Raw genomic sequence first — 14,730 nt, forward strand, 5'->3', positions numbered from 1 at the left:
CTAAGTGCATAATGATCAAGGTTGGAACTTTCTTACCAGGAAATGATGAGAAGTGCAAGAGGTTTCTGGATCTACTAGCCTCTTCTTGTATCCCCAAGGTTTCTCCTTCTTCTTCAAGCTTCCACGCACTCAAGAACACTCATAAATGGCTCACAAGCTCATGAGAGGCACTAGGGTTTCGTGGATTAGGGTTTGGGCAAAGTAGACTGAAAATGGGGTTGATGGGAGGAGAATAAGATGCTTAAATAGAGGATAAAAGTCTGAATTTAGGGTTTCCCAAACCCAGAACAACTCGCCGAGTTGGTATTCCAACTCGTCGAGTAGTTCACTTAACCCGCGTCCCAAAACTCACCCATACTCGTCGAGTCATCCCCCGGGCTCGACGAGTAGACCTCTTGACTTGGGGTTTTTCTTTCCTTAATTGGCCTTTTGGATTCCGGGTGGTACATTTATGGCTTAGAACCCTTCCTAGGGTCTGAAAGGACAACCCAAAACGCCCAAAACCAAACATGCATAACAATGGGACTTTTGGGACAAAAAGAACATCATAAAGCTACCAAAATGAGATCCAAGCAAACCAAGCATAAAGGTAGCAACTGTTTACCTTCTGGAGCTTCCCAAGAAGGTGATGATCCAAGATCCACAAGCTTGCTTCAACTTCTAATCTCCTTGATGCAACTCCTTCTTCCTTAAGAACACAAAGAACACACTTTTAGCTTAACACACTCTCTTATGGGGTTAGGGTTTGCCAAAAACGACTCAAGGGATTAGAGGTTGAAAGGATGAGGCTAAATGATCCAAAAGGTGTTTAAATACCCCTCAAACCCTAAAAATTAGGGTTTTACTCGAACATAAGTACACCCAGCGTACTAGGGCGCGTCCTAGTACACTTAGCGTACTCACATGTACACTCAACGTACAACTCCTGCTCCAAAATTACCATTTTGCCACTAGGGCTTCTTAGGGCTACATCCTTACAATCCAAGGACCAAATTGAGATAATTTAAAACCAAGGGAAGGATTTGAAGATACCTGAAACCCGGGATGTTACAGTTTTTAGTTAATGTTTTAGGTACTTCCGGTTCAAAATGGAAGAGCTCGGGATGATCGCATTACACACATCATGATTTCAACTTATTCAACTCTGATGTACTTTTGAATGAATATTGACATACTCTGATTTTCTTATGGTTTGATAGACATGTTTGGTTGATGGTTTATTTAATATAAAAACAAAATTTTTTGATTTTGAGTTTTTGGGATGTTACAGAGTACCTCCTCACACTATACATATCAAGTCAAACCCTAATTAATAATTAAGGTAATTATCCCAACTCAACAAGTCCAACTCCAAGTTCATTCCTTACTTGGGCAAAAGACCATTTGCCCTTCCAAATCCTAAATCCTCATAGTTGACCAAAAGTCAACAGGTCAAAAAGTCAACGGTCAAACTCCTGTTGAGCTACACATGGCTTACACCTAGATCTATGCCCTGCGTAGAGCCTTATCCATAGCTGCATCTAAGAGAGATCCATGGTAAAAAATAAAAAAAAGGATTTGACGAACTTTTTTTTTGGAAATATGCATATATGCACATCTAAATATGCATGCCAAGCACATTTATGTTTTATGTGTTTTTTTTACGTTTTTAAGTTGTGATTCTCTTAAATGCTATTATTAGAGTTTCATTATTGCATTGTTTTTGAAATATTTTGAAAAAAAACACTAAATGTGCATGCATGCATGTATATAAACATTTAAATGTGTTTATATGCATATTTCCAATAAAAATAAATAAATAAATAAATAGTTCGTCAAACCTTATTTTGAGTTTGGATATGACTTAGACGCAACATTTGAAGTATAATGGTGGTCTTAGTTTTTAACAAATATATACTATATTTTTTAAATACAATAATATTACAAATTATATTATCATAAATAAAATATTTATATATAATAAATTTAAATTAATTATTAATTAATTATAAATGATTATTAAATAAATAAGATTAATTTTATAATAAATATATAAATATCACGATCATATTCAATTTCTATATTTTATAAGTTATGTTATCGTGTTTCAAATATTTAGTATATATATTTAATTTTTTATATAATTTCGATAAATAAATATTAAAGTCTATATTTATGATTAATTAATATAAATTAGTATATAACATAGTATTACAAATATTAAATATTGAATTTAAATTATAATTAGCAGATAAAAATAAACTAGAAATATATAAAATAAAAAAGAGAGAGACAAAAATTGACAACCAAAACTTCAACTATATTTTTTGAGATATGAATAGTATTTTTCTAAAATATAAAGGAATAGTATTTGTATCTTAAAAAATAAAGATGGAAATGAATAGGATTGGAGAAAAAACGGAGAAAGAAATAGGGGAAAAATATATTTTAGGGGTGGGTATGCGCTAAGAGTATTTACTTTGTCAAGTGTCAACCAAGTGTTAGATCAATATTTTACCAATTAATAAATTCGCAATTGGCAAACAAAAACATATTTTGACATGAAAAAATATAATAATTAACAATTAAAAAAAAAAGATAGCCGATTTATTAATAAACCCACCACCCCAAGTTATGACGGTTTCAGATCATCCGTCTCTTTGCGTATGATTAAAGACACCGGCAGTTCCAGAATCTACCTTCCCATATCTCAGTTCCCACCCCCTTCTACTACGTACTTTCACTTTCTTGCCCCTTGCTTAGCTTATACCCTCTATATATACCCACCCACTCCTCCTTCAAATTCCGCTCTTCATCAACAAAACCAACAAGAAAAGCTAGAAACTCTTTTGAGATCAGATATACATATATATGCTGCCATGAGCAACATTCCAAGATCTTTAACAGACTCTTGCTTGACGAGCTTCTTGCTTGCGATTTCCGCTTCTGATCCTTGGCCTTTCTCTATACTTTCTTCCTAACCCCGGCCTCCTCCATAATTCATTTCTCGCTTTTTTTTTTTTTTTTTTTTTTTTTTTTTTTTTTTGTAGTTGTCAATTGTTTAGTCGTTTGGTTTTGGAAATTTTGATGGGTAGTGGAGATAAGCATTTTTTGAGTTTTCATCTGCATCTGCATCATCATCATCATCATCATCATCGTAATCACGAGGAGTCGGAGTCCATGAAGAAAGATCAGAATATGAGTAACAGTACTCCTATACCAAAGGGATGTATGGCTGTAATGGTGGGTCATGAAGGAGAAGAGCAAAAGAGGTTCGTTATACCCGTAATCTACATCTATCATCCGCTTTTCATGGAGCTCTTGAAGGAGGCTGAGGAAGAATACGGTTTTGATCACCGTGGACCCATCAACATACCTTGTGACGTTCAACAGTTCTGCAATGTTGAAGGGTTGATCAAGAAAGACGATTTCTTTTACAACTACCACCACCACCACCACCACCATCACCACCACCACCACCACCATATCTGGTGCTTCAAAGCTTGATCCAGTTGCAGTTTGATCATGATCGATCGATCCACACTTATATATGAAGATTGTTGTTGATTTTAAGTTTTAGCGGGTGCAATTATATTTGATTGTATACCATATGATTTGTATTTTTTTTTTCTTTTTTTTGGGATGTGAGAAAAAGAAAAGAAAGAAAGAGACGGATATGGAAAGTGTAAATACATGATATGATGTTTAATTAATTAATTAATATTATAAGGTTTGTTGTTGTTGTTGATATGAATGAGAACACATGAATTGAAGATGGTGGTTGGATTGCTTAAGAAGAAGGGTTTTACGTTGTGAAACCGGAAATAGCGAATGATGATATGAGATCGGTGAGGTGGATAATTGGAATAATATGTCAGCAGCACAGATAGGAACCAACCCTTACACTCTGTTATTTCAAACACGCTATTGACACAATCAACAAATAAATATTATTATTATTACAAATTTTACAACCACATTCTAGAGATATCGAGGCTTCAACTCACATATTTTTGTTGCGTCCAAGTCTTTGTATATATATATATATATATATATATATATATATATATATATATATATATATATATATATTACTTTTGTTTAATTCTTCAATAAGTTAAGTTTATCGTATGAAAGAAGGAAGGCCTTACTTACTTGTATTTATTGCTATTTCTATTTTAAGAATTCTTGTTTTACGCAAAATGACATTACCGCTTGGCTTGCTTTGGAATTTGTTGGACTGTATTAGGAAAAATGAAATTGAGCAAGGAATTAAAATTTAGGATGATAAGGGAAGAGATAAATTCATAAAATGACAACAAAGATTTATAGCATTTTTATTCTATTAATGGCCAAACCCCAAATTTATTGGTTTTATAGATGGATTCCCTAGTTTTGAAGTATAATTTAATAAACAAGCATTTTAACTGTTTTTTTTTTTTTTTTTTTTTTTTTTCTTTTTTTTGTTAAAACAAGTGTGACATATAGGTTTAGATTTGTGTTTCGAGGAAGATGAAAAGGTGAATGTATTTTTGTATTAAAATTAATGCATTTGAAAGTTGTATTTGGATATAGAAAATTGAAAAAGAAAAAGGAAAAGGGTTATAAATTATAATGGAAGTTGTGTGGGTGAGAAGACTTATGATGTTGTTGTTGTACCTTTTCCTTTAATTTCCTGGTGCGGGTGGGGTGTCATCCTCTTATTGCTTTTTTTTTCTTCGATATATGTTATTTCTTCGGTTTAAATAGATATTATATTATAAATTATAAAAATTATCAGAGAAATCAATGTTATTTTGACAGTGAATATTGGTGGATAGAAATATAAGCTTTAATTAATATTCATATTTTGTCATATTTATTTTGTAAGAAAGTTAAACTAAAACTAGAAAAGACTATTTGTTTAGAAAGGAAAAGCGTGTCATTTTTAGAAATGGGATAAAGCAGTAAGCAAGTTGGCATAACATCAAATTCACCCACAAAAAGAAAGAAAAAGTTGGCATCCAATCCATTCTGGATGCGGGCCTTCCAAGTTTCATGTATACAATGACATATCAACAATTCCACTCTCCTCCCTTCAATTCGTTTCTACTTTAAATTTCCATAACTTGATGATTAGTTTAAACGTGATTTCGTTTCATCATAGTCATTTACTTTTAAATTCTTTTAATTTTATATTTATAAAGATGACTTCTAAGACTTCATGGAGTGTGAGTCGGCATCGGTTGCCAAATCCGACGTGGGCTCGGTGAACACTGGGCCACGAACTCGGCATGCCAAGTTCGGTGGCCAAACTCGGTGGGTATTTACCGAGTCTCTCTCCTCTCACCATTGCAATCTCCTTCTCTTCTTCCTCACTCGACAACCACTCCCTCCTATCTTTTTCCTTCCTTCCTTCTTTCCTTAGCCGGAGCTGAGGCGGAGCTCGATGCAGTCGACACCACTCCCCCCAGCCTAAACAATTTAATGTTGATTTTTACAGTAATGACCAACTTCACTCCCATGTTTATTTTATTTTTAAACTTAGTTTTATAATTAACAATGATTCTGTTTTTTTTTACCGTCAAAGTCTTTTAATTTTATATTTATAAAAATTGCATCCTAGACATGTTAATATTGATTTATCAGTATTTTTGATTATTTTCAATCATATATAAATGCCTATTTTATTTTTAAAATAAATACCACCGGCCCCTCCCCTCCCCCTTATTAATAATAATAATAATAATAATAATAAGAATAATAATAATAATATATTGGTTATGCTAACATCGCAAACATATGTACATCAACATAGATAAACAAAAAATCACTACATAACCCATATGACACACTACTAGAAAAGAGGCTTTTCTTGACAGACAATGTCCGTCGTAAATGCCTATACATGGCAGACAAATGTTTGTCATTGAAAGCTATGTCATAAAAGAAAATGACAAACATTTGGTCTGTCATAAATTTTACGACAGACCTTTATGACCAACAATTATGACATACATACATGACATTCATTTTTGACATACATTTACGACTGGCTTTGAATGTCATAATTCGTAACATTTTTGTAATTATGACAGACATTTACGACTTCAAATTACGACATGTTCTGTACAGCATGATTTTTGACATAGTTTTACGACATACTTTGTATGTCATGGTTTTACATTATATATAAATATATATATATATATATATATATATATATATATATATATATATATATATATATATATATATATATATTAATCAAACTAAATTACAAATTTATTGTCTAAATTACACGAACTATAGTGTCATTCAAAATTACATTCCAAATTCATCAAAAAGTAATTGTCAAATACATATCACTTGTAAATAAAGTTTATAACATAAGTATCCCATTTTTCAAGCACCCTATCATGCAAGCTCGACATATGTATATTCATTCTTCCCTGCAAAACTGAGACAAATTAATATATTAGCAATAAACTATTAAACAATTATATATGTAAATATTGTAAAACAGTTCAAGTCCATCAATTAACTAATGGATTTACTTACATTAAGTCATTAAGTCAAAATAAAACCTGATATGACAATATCTGGTTTTGGGAAATCATTCCCAAAACTTTCACTGGCCTTACTAAGATGTTGCAGATCACTATTGAGCTCGATTTTTGGAGTTTCTCACAAAGTTACACATTTAATATCATTAGAAAAATACATCTAATGAATTTAAAACGTCTGCAAACATATCATGATTGTTAATGACTTACATCAACTGCCCAATCAGGTAGCTCAATTCATGCAGGTATTACACGTTTTTTTGATATGGGATAAGGCCTTAATGGTCTGCAAAAATATAAGGACATATGAAAAAGATAATTCAGATAAAACTGAGGAATGTGTTAAAAAGAATAGGAAGCTTTGTCAAACAATATACCCTGTCCAATCAAAATGAGGAATCTGTGTTGTTCCAGAATGTCCTTCCCTGACACAGTAAAGCCAACCATCACTTGGTGAGGCTATATTAAGTTCCCATGGATTGCTTGATCCAACTGATGATAACTTTGCTGTCAAATGAACTTACTTATGAGAGCTCCATCATGCCTTGAAACATTCCTGAGTGCTGTTAAGAGTAACAGTTATGTTAATATGTAACATGGGCATATCTTCAACTACATAGCACAAAAATATGTTTCATGTGAATTCTATATAAACATGCAGTTATAATAAAGTTTGATGTTGACTAAAGTGTATTTTAGGTACTTAAATGGTAAGGTAAAGGTTCGAGAAGTATTTGACTGTGAAAGATGCGTAAACAACGTTTTATATGATAAAGTTTTAGTAAAAATAAGAGATTATAGTTTCATTATTATTATTAATCAAGAAAACTGAAGTACCTGAGTTTGGTTTATGATTCTGAGACTCCATAATAATCAGCAAACTCTGTGAGTAACCATTTCCAAGGTTCAACCACCCACAAGTTACGTGTATGGAAACATTGTGCTCACATGGCAGCTTCCAACAGTATATCATACGCGAGTGTTTCCACCACAGGTCCACATTGTCATTTTAATATAAATTATAAAACAAAAAATCAACATTCGTGAACAACTAATTTTATTTAATTATTTCAAACCTTGAGGTGTGTAGTTTCATCAGATGCAATTGTACTGCTGATAGAAAGTTGGACTTTCCTAATCCATTCATTCTATTCATAATAAATTGGCCACCATTTGATTCTATCATTCTGTTTTCAATGAAAAGTGTTTATAATTTTATACTTATAAAAAGCAAAATACTCAACACTTACAGGATTGTCATGTAGGGATGAAACTGGAATATCCGAATGCCTTCATTGAAGTTAACTTTATGGTTTCCTCCCTAAGAATGCAAGATCTAGCAGCTCCTAGAACAAATTAATGATTTTTATCAACCTGAGTATGAAACCTTCGACATGTAGTGCATAGCTTCACGCAAAACTTTCTTTGGAAAATATCGTCTAAGATGAATAGTTGCGTATAAGACAAACCTACTGCTAAAAATAGTCAAGATGACTCTACCCAGGTAAAATCATTATTATGAGAATGGCCCTGTACAGAAGCAGAATATTGGCCCCATCAGAAATCATTTGTTTGGTGCAAAAGCTTTAAAATAAGCCAAAACCAAACAATTAAACAAAAAAAAGATAAATAATGATAATATTCAATGTAGAACAATAGAATTCACTAAAAAGTCGAATTATTTGATCAATGATATTCAACCTATTCAATAAAAAGTCAAAACATTAAACTGTAAGTCTGTAACTCACCTTGGCATTATATCGAACACCTAGTGGACAGAATTTGCAAGACATATTTATTAGACTAATTCTTTAGCAGGATAAAGCCTTCAAGTGAATCATTCGATATGCCTTTAACCTAATCAATATATCACTAACTACTTATAGCATTTTCATGAAAATTAAAAGTAAAAAAAATGAAGTAAATGCATAACTAAAAGATTATTGGATGTAGGAACATTCGATAGAACCTTACCTTTGTATTTGATCGATCGTTGGAGTATCAATCGACATTTCCTAATTCAAATAAACAAAAAAGAAGTTATTAGTTTGGAGCATTAGGAAAATGGGATTCAATACGTAAGTCAACCCCACAGCAGCGTCACTGCTTCTGCCCACGTCCTTCTTCGGTCTAGTCGACCACCGGAGCTCGCCACTCGAGTGTGATCGGTCTGAAATCGCCAGACGAGAAAGAGAAGGCCTCGCTGCCTTCGTCTCTTCTCCCTCTTCGCGATCGTTTAGGGCTTCCGGATTAGCCGCTGCGAGCCTTCGCTCTCCTCTCTTCCCCGGTCGAGCCAGACGCCGACGACGGCCACCCTACCGATTGTTGAAGAACCATCGAACCCCTCCCATTTTTCGTGTTTCCTTCGTGTTTTCCCCCTCACTATGATCGTTCATAAGCTCGTCTGTTTGTATGCCCCTTTTCTTTCCCGGTCGTTGAAGTCAAGGGCAATTAAAAGCCCTAAATTTTCCTTAATTTAGTCTTTTAAACAAATACAGTCCCTCCATGAGATTTCCTTTTATAAATCCCTAAAATCATTTTGCATTTATAAAATGAGCAAAATACACCCTCACTTGATCCGGTTATACAAAATGAGTATCGATTAGAGAGAAACGAGTAACATGACAAACAGAGGAGCAACGGAGCAAAATAAGATGATCAAAATATAAACAACTAAAAAACAGGGACAAATTATAGCAAGGGAGCAAAGTAATTTGGTCAAAAATATGAAACATAATAAAACAGGGATACATTATAGCAACCGAGCAAAATAAGGTTATCAAAATATCAAAAACCGAAAAACATGGATAAATTATAGAAGGAAGCAAAGTAATGTGTCAAAATATGAAACAAAAGAAGTAAATTGTTCTTAACTGTGTTAAGAATTAAAGTAATATATATATATATATATATATATATATATATATATATAGTGTTTTTTGCGTATCCTATTAACTCATAAAAAACAAATCAATTCATACATTAAAATGCACATTGTTTATTTTTTATTTAAAATTTAACAAATTAACATACGACATAAATTTATGACAGATAGTTTTGTCCGTCATAGACTATTTATATTTTATGAAATATGACAAACTTTAATGACAGACATTTTTATGTCTGTCATAAAACTGTTGTACGTCATAATTTGTCTGTCAAGGAAAGTATTTTTTCTAGTAGTGACATGTGCCACTTGCCTCTCCTTTGGAAATCAATTTCTCCAAGAGTAAGGTATATGGAGTCAACATTGAGGACTCGAGTGGGCTTTCATCAGCTTCATGGCTTCGGCTCTAGCATGCATGGTGCCAGCCCCTTTCAACCTCTTTTCCTACCTATCTTCTTCTTCATTCGGACAACATGCTTGCCTCTGCTTCTGTTCAGAAGCCCTATTTTGTTCTTCAACACCTTCATCATTAGTCAAAGCCCAACACATGGCCTAATTTTCCAAATTGGGCCCAAACCTTTACAAGGTCTTACCATAAGGCCCAACCATTTAGTCCAGTCCAAACATTCGACATTCTAATGGCCCAATATTATATAATCATTAAGGCCCAAACTATGGCCCATGTATGGCCCAATTTTCCAAATTGGGCCCAACCCCTCATATGGGCCTTACCCCAAAGCTCGTTCATATATCCTTAGTCCATAAAGTTGTTCTTGAATGGCTCATTAATAGCCCAAGCGAAATTAGGGTTTCACATAAAATGACAATTAGGGTTAAGTGTTTCTCACTTAACCCATTAAGGACTTAATCCACTAAGTTCATCACTCTACTAGATAAGTCATATAGTGTGATTGGGTGTAACTCACAATTCCATTCCAATGGCCCAAATATGGGTCCCGATAAGTCCAAGGCCCATATATCCAAAATTAGGGTTTTCCTAATCCTAATTAGGGTTTCCAACCCACTCCCAACCCAATAGGCCCAATAGCTAAGTCCTTAGATCCATTAGGGTTTCATTAGGCCCATTAAGGTTTCACTAGGCCCATTAGGGTTTCACTAGTCGGGCACCACCTACTACCACATCGGGTAGTGGTGGTCAACGGCGGCTCATGGCGGCTCACGGCGGCGGCCACCACCTTACGGTGTTGGTTATGGTCCTAGTCAAATCGTGTCCAAGCACAACTAAGCACACCGCCACCCAGAACGGCGGCTGGTGGCGGTGGGAGGCGGCAGCCACCACCTCACGGTGGTGGTTTTGAGTTTCTTTTCATTATTCTTTTTGCTAATTACAATTACAAAGCAAAGACCCAATTAACTGACACACACACACTAATACAACACACACACAGCCACCCTAGTGGTGGCCGGTGGTGGCACGTGGTGGCGGTGCCTTTTTTTTGGCTTTCCGGTTTAGACAAAACACGCACTAACAGAAATACACACACCCCCGCTATATGGTCACAAAACGACCCAAGCCACCCACCTGGTGGCGCACGGCGGCAACAGAAGCGATACTGACGGCGGAAGCCACCATGGTCGATCACCATGGTGGTTCTTCACAACCCTAACTCGACAAAACACCCACACAACACATCCATGTCGCAATCAAAAGCCCTGAAATTTGCCATCATTCTCCGGTGGTAACAGGAACACCATGAGCTCGTCAACCCATGAGGCAGCAGGCGGCGGATGCCGGTTACTGGCTGCGGAGAAGAAACATGAGGAAAAGGTGATTTAGAATAGCAACAGCAATAGCAACCATGGCGTTGGTCTCGTCCGTTGTCGTCGAAAGGACAGCAGTAGCAGTGGCGCCATCGGCCGAGGATGGCGGCGGTAGCATCGACTAGCCTCCCTCCATATCTTTTGAACGCCGTCCTCCTACGCCGACATTCTTCTTCAGCAGCCTCGGAACAACAGTTGTTGCCACGCTTGATATGGTGGTGGTTAAGGTGGTCGGATGAGCAAGAGGGTGGCGGTCGGGGGAGACACAAGAGTGGAGGCTGTTGGACCTCCGGCGTTGGCGGCTACTCCTCTTCATCCAGAAATTGTTGGGTATTAGATGTTGCGTCATTGGGCTTATAATATTTAGTCAAATATATACACGGTTTTGGGCCTGTCCAGCCGTCTCATTTATTAGGGTTTATGTATTTATAGTGCATGCATGCACCGTAGGAGGTTAACGCTTTTATCTTTGGAAATCTTTTGTAAACCCTTATCACGCGTCTAAAGTAGAAGTTCTTTGTCGAGCTCTTCTGAGGCTGTGAATCTTGAATCATTAAGCATACTTTGATTCATTGTCGTGTTCTTCTTTGCTTTTCGTTTTTGAATCTTATCGATCATTAAGGATTTTATCCTAACAATTGGTATCAGAGAAGGAGACTGTGTAATATATACGCATCTCTTCTATTAAAAGAAGCTACTAGGGTTTCTGTTAATATTGGATCCTGTTTAGTCGTCATCTCTGTGTTCTTGACACTGTGATCCCAATATTACCCTAAATTTTTACACGTCTGATTCTTAAACAGGTTACAAAGATCTTGTCAAAATGTCGCACGACGATTCTCAGATCAATTCCATCAGCACTATTAGGTCAACAACAAGGATTCCCATTCTCTTTCCCAGCGAATATGAAGTCTGGGCACTTTACTTTGAAGATTATGTTCTAGGGTTAGAAGATAATGGTTATTTAATCTGGCAAGCTATCACTATTGGAGCTTTTTTTCACTCTGGAACAAGAAGGGTGATTAAAACTCAAACTGATCTCAATCGACTTCTTCTTGATGTCAAGGAAGTTCCTCAAGATGAGAGAGAAAAACTACAAAGCAACATCAAAGCAATGAGAATTATCAGATTCGCATTGCATGCTGATACCTATCGTCTTGTTAGTTCTTGTGACACAACCAAAGCCATTTGGGACAGGCTTAAAGAGCTTTACTCAACAGATGCAGATCTAGAGCATTTTACTCAAACACTATTGCTTTTTGAATTTGGTGCTTTTGCGCAAAAGGCTGAAGAAAATCTTAGTCAAACGTTTAATCGCTATAATAATCTTTTGAGCAGGATGACAAAACATGGCATTGGACGTGAAATCATCGAGCAGAAGGTAACGTTTATGAATGGGTTAAGGTCTGAATGGATGGCGGTGGTATCAACGGTGAAGGCTCATGATCAGTTCCGAAATTACACCTTAGCAAAGCTGGTAGGTATTCTGAAGTCACACGAAAGTGAGGTGACAAAAGAAGCGAAAGTTGTGTCTAGCATGGGTACGTTGGCACTGGTTGCAAAGGGGAAGCAAATTGTTGAGGATGAAGATGAGACTAATCTTTCTGACACTGAGCTTACAAATGAAGAGTTCGCTCTGATGGTGTCGAATCCCAGGAGATTCGCAAAGAAGAAGTTTCCCTCCAAAAACCAAAACTGGCAGGGAAGCTATAGTTCAGAAAAAGCGAAGGAGGAGAAAGTGAATAGCTTCCAGAAGGAAGAAGAAAAGAAAGAGAAACAGCTTGCAGGTGATTCAGGCTATGACTGCAACTATTGTCATGGCAAGAATCATTTGGCTAAAGAGTGCATGCTGAGGCGATTTAATGAGAAGAAAGAGGGAGAAGATGATGAGGCCTACTATCTTCGCAAGCTTGAGGAAATCAAGCAGAAAAGGAAAGTTGATAAATCAATGCCTGCTTTGATTGTGCAGGGTAATAATGATGATGATGAGTTCGGTGGAGTGGAGGTATGGTCCACTGATTCAGAGGATGAAGAGGTTAGAAGGCCTACTCATGGAAAGAGCTTTATGGTGAATGAAGGGGATTCGCATGTGGGCGGTAAGTATTTTATGGTAACAAATGACGTATCACAAATGTGAGGGTATGTAACAGATGGAGGACAAGGAGAAGCGAATGGAAGAAATGATGACAACTGCTTCACTGCGAAGCCAATTCTTCCACAAATCAGCGAATGTGATCAGCTGATTAATAATGTACATTCCATTCTTGAATCTCTTAATGTTCCTGTATCTAATTACGAAACTGATTTAAACGATTTAAAATTCACCTTTTCAAGTATAAGTAAAAGTTTGAAACAAAGTCGCCTATCAAACGCTAACATAACCAATCAAATCAGTAGGGTGTCATCAAAAAGTGAGGAACGGAGGATGTGGATAGAGAAGATAGAGTCTGAGATTTCTAGGTCTAGGGACGAGTCTATTTATTTACAGCGAGACAATTTAAAGCTTTTAAAACAACGTAACATTTTTTGTTTGATTGCTAAGAGGCTTTATTTTAATATCACTCAATTGCATTTGGAATGTGAAATTGGTAAGAAAATTCATAAAATGATCTTGCCATTTTTGGAATTAAAGGAAGATCAAATTGATGTTGATTGTTATCAATGTGAATCCATCGTCTTATCGGACAAAACCTCAGATGCTTATAAAATTGGACTTGACAAAAATTACTCATATATTTAGTCCAAAGACCACAAGGACATGCTGAGACAGTTACTCGATGAAAATGACAGGTTAAAGATCAAAACCGAAACTGTACAGAAATTTGATTTATTAAGTTTGAAATTGAGTTCAGACAATAGATTAAATGTTGAAAATGTTTCTGAATTCGATGAGGACAGTGAAATGAGTGAAATTTCTGTAGAAGATGAGGTTGACTGCTCGCATTTCCTTAAAAACGAACCTGAAAAAGCGAAAACTCTCATTTAAGAAAATTAGGTTGAATTCGCACATCTTTATCAAAATAACCCAAAGGTTCTAAAGGAAGTTGCGACTGTCTTTCCAAAGGTCCAAGCGACACTTAACCAAGTCTTTGCAGTTAATGGAGTAACTAAATGTCAAACTGTTGAACTAACATTCTTAGTCAAAACTGATAATGATGATGGGTGTGATGAGCACTTCTGGTCCACCCCGATTGACAATGCAGACGAAACAGTAGGTCTATCTGAGAAGACCTCTTGGAGAGTTAAAGGGAGGTATGTAGTTGAACCTTTAAACAGGGTTAATACCACCTATGAAAAAGGAAGTTCAAGTGGAACCAAAGATGAAATCAGTGACAACTCCTCTGTCTCCAAACCATCCTATCCTTCAAATCATAAGTCATCTCCCAAAACCACCTTCGTTTCCAAATCTGGAATTTCGCACTCTTCCACCTCCTCACGACACGATAAAGGGAAGGCGAAGATTGTTTCAGAATCCCACACTCCTTTTAAATCTAAAGAGGAAGAGCGAAAGTTTGTTAAAAATCAAATTAAAAACAA

General features: G+C 35.8%; 1 pseudogene; it reads left to right on the forward strand.

Annotated features, from left to right (window-relative positions):
- Positions 1 to 2,702: 2,702 nt before the first annotated feature.
- On the forward strand, positions 2,703 to 3,727 carry LOC145161723 (auxin-responsive protein SAUR15 pseudogene; annotated as a pseudogene).
- Positions 3,728 to 14,730: the final 11,003 nt, after the last annotated feature.

The sequence above is a fragment of the Lactuca virosa genome, chromosome 2 (genome assembly GCF_052849685.1).
Source record: "Lactuca virosa cultivar CGN04683 chromosome 2, Lactuca_virosa_CGN04683_v6, whole genome shotgun sequence".
Taxonomy (NCBI): domain Eukaryota; kingdom Viridiplantae; phylum Streptophyta; class Magnoliopsida; order Asterales; family Asteraceae; genus Lactuca; species Lactuca virosa.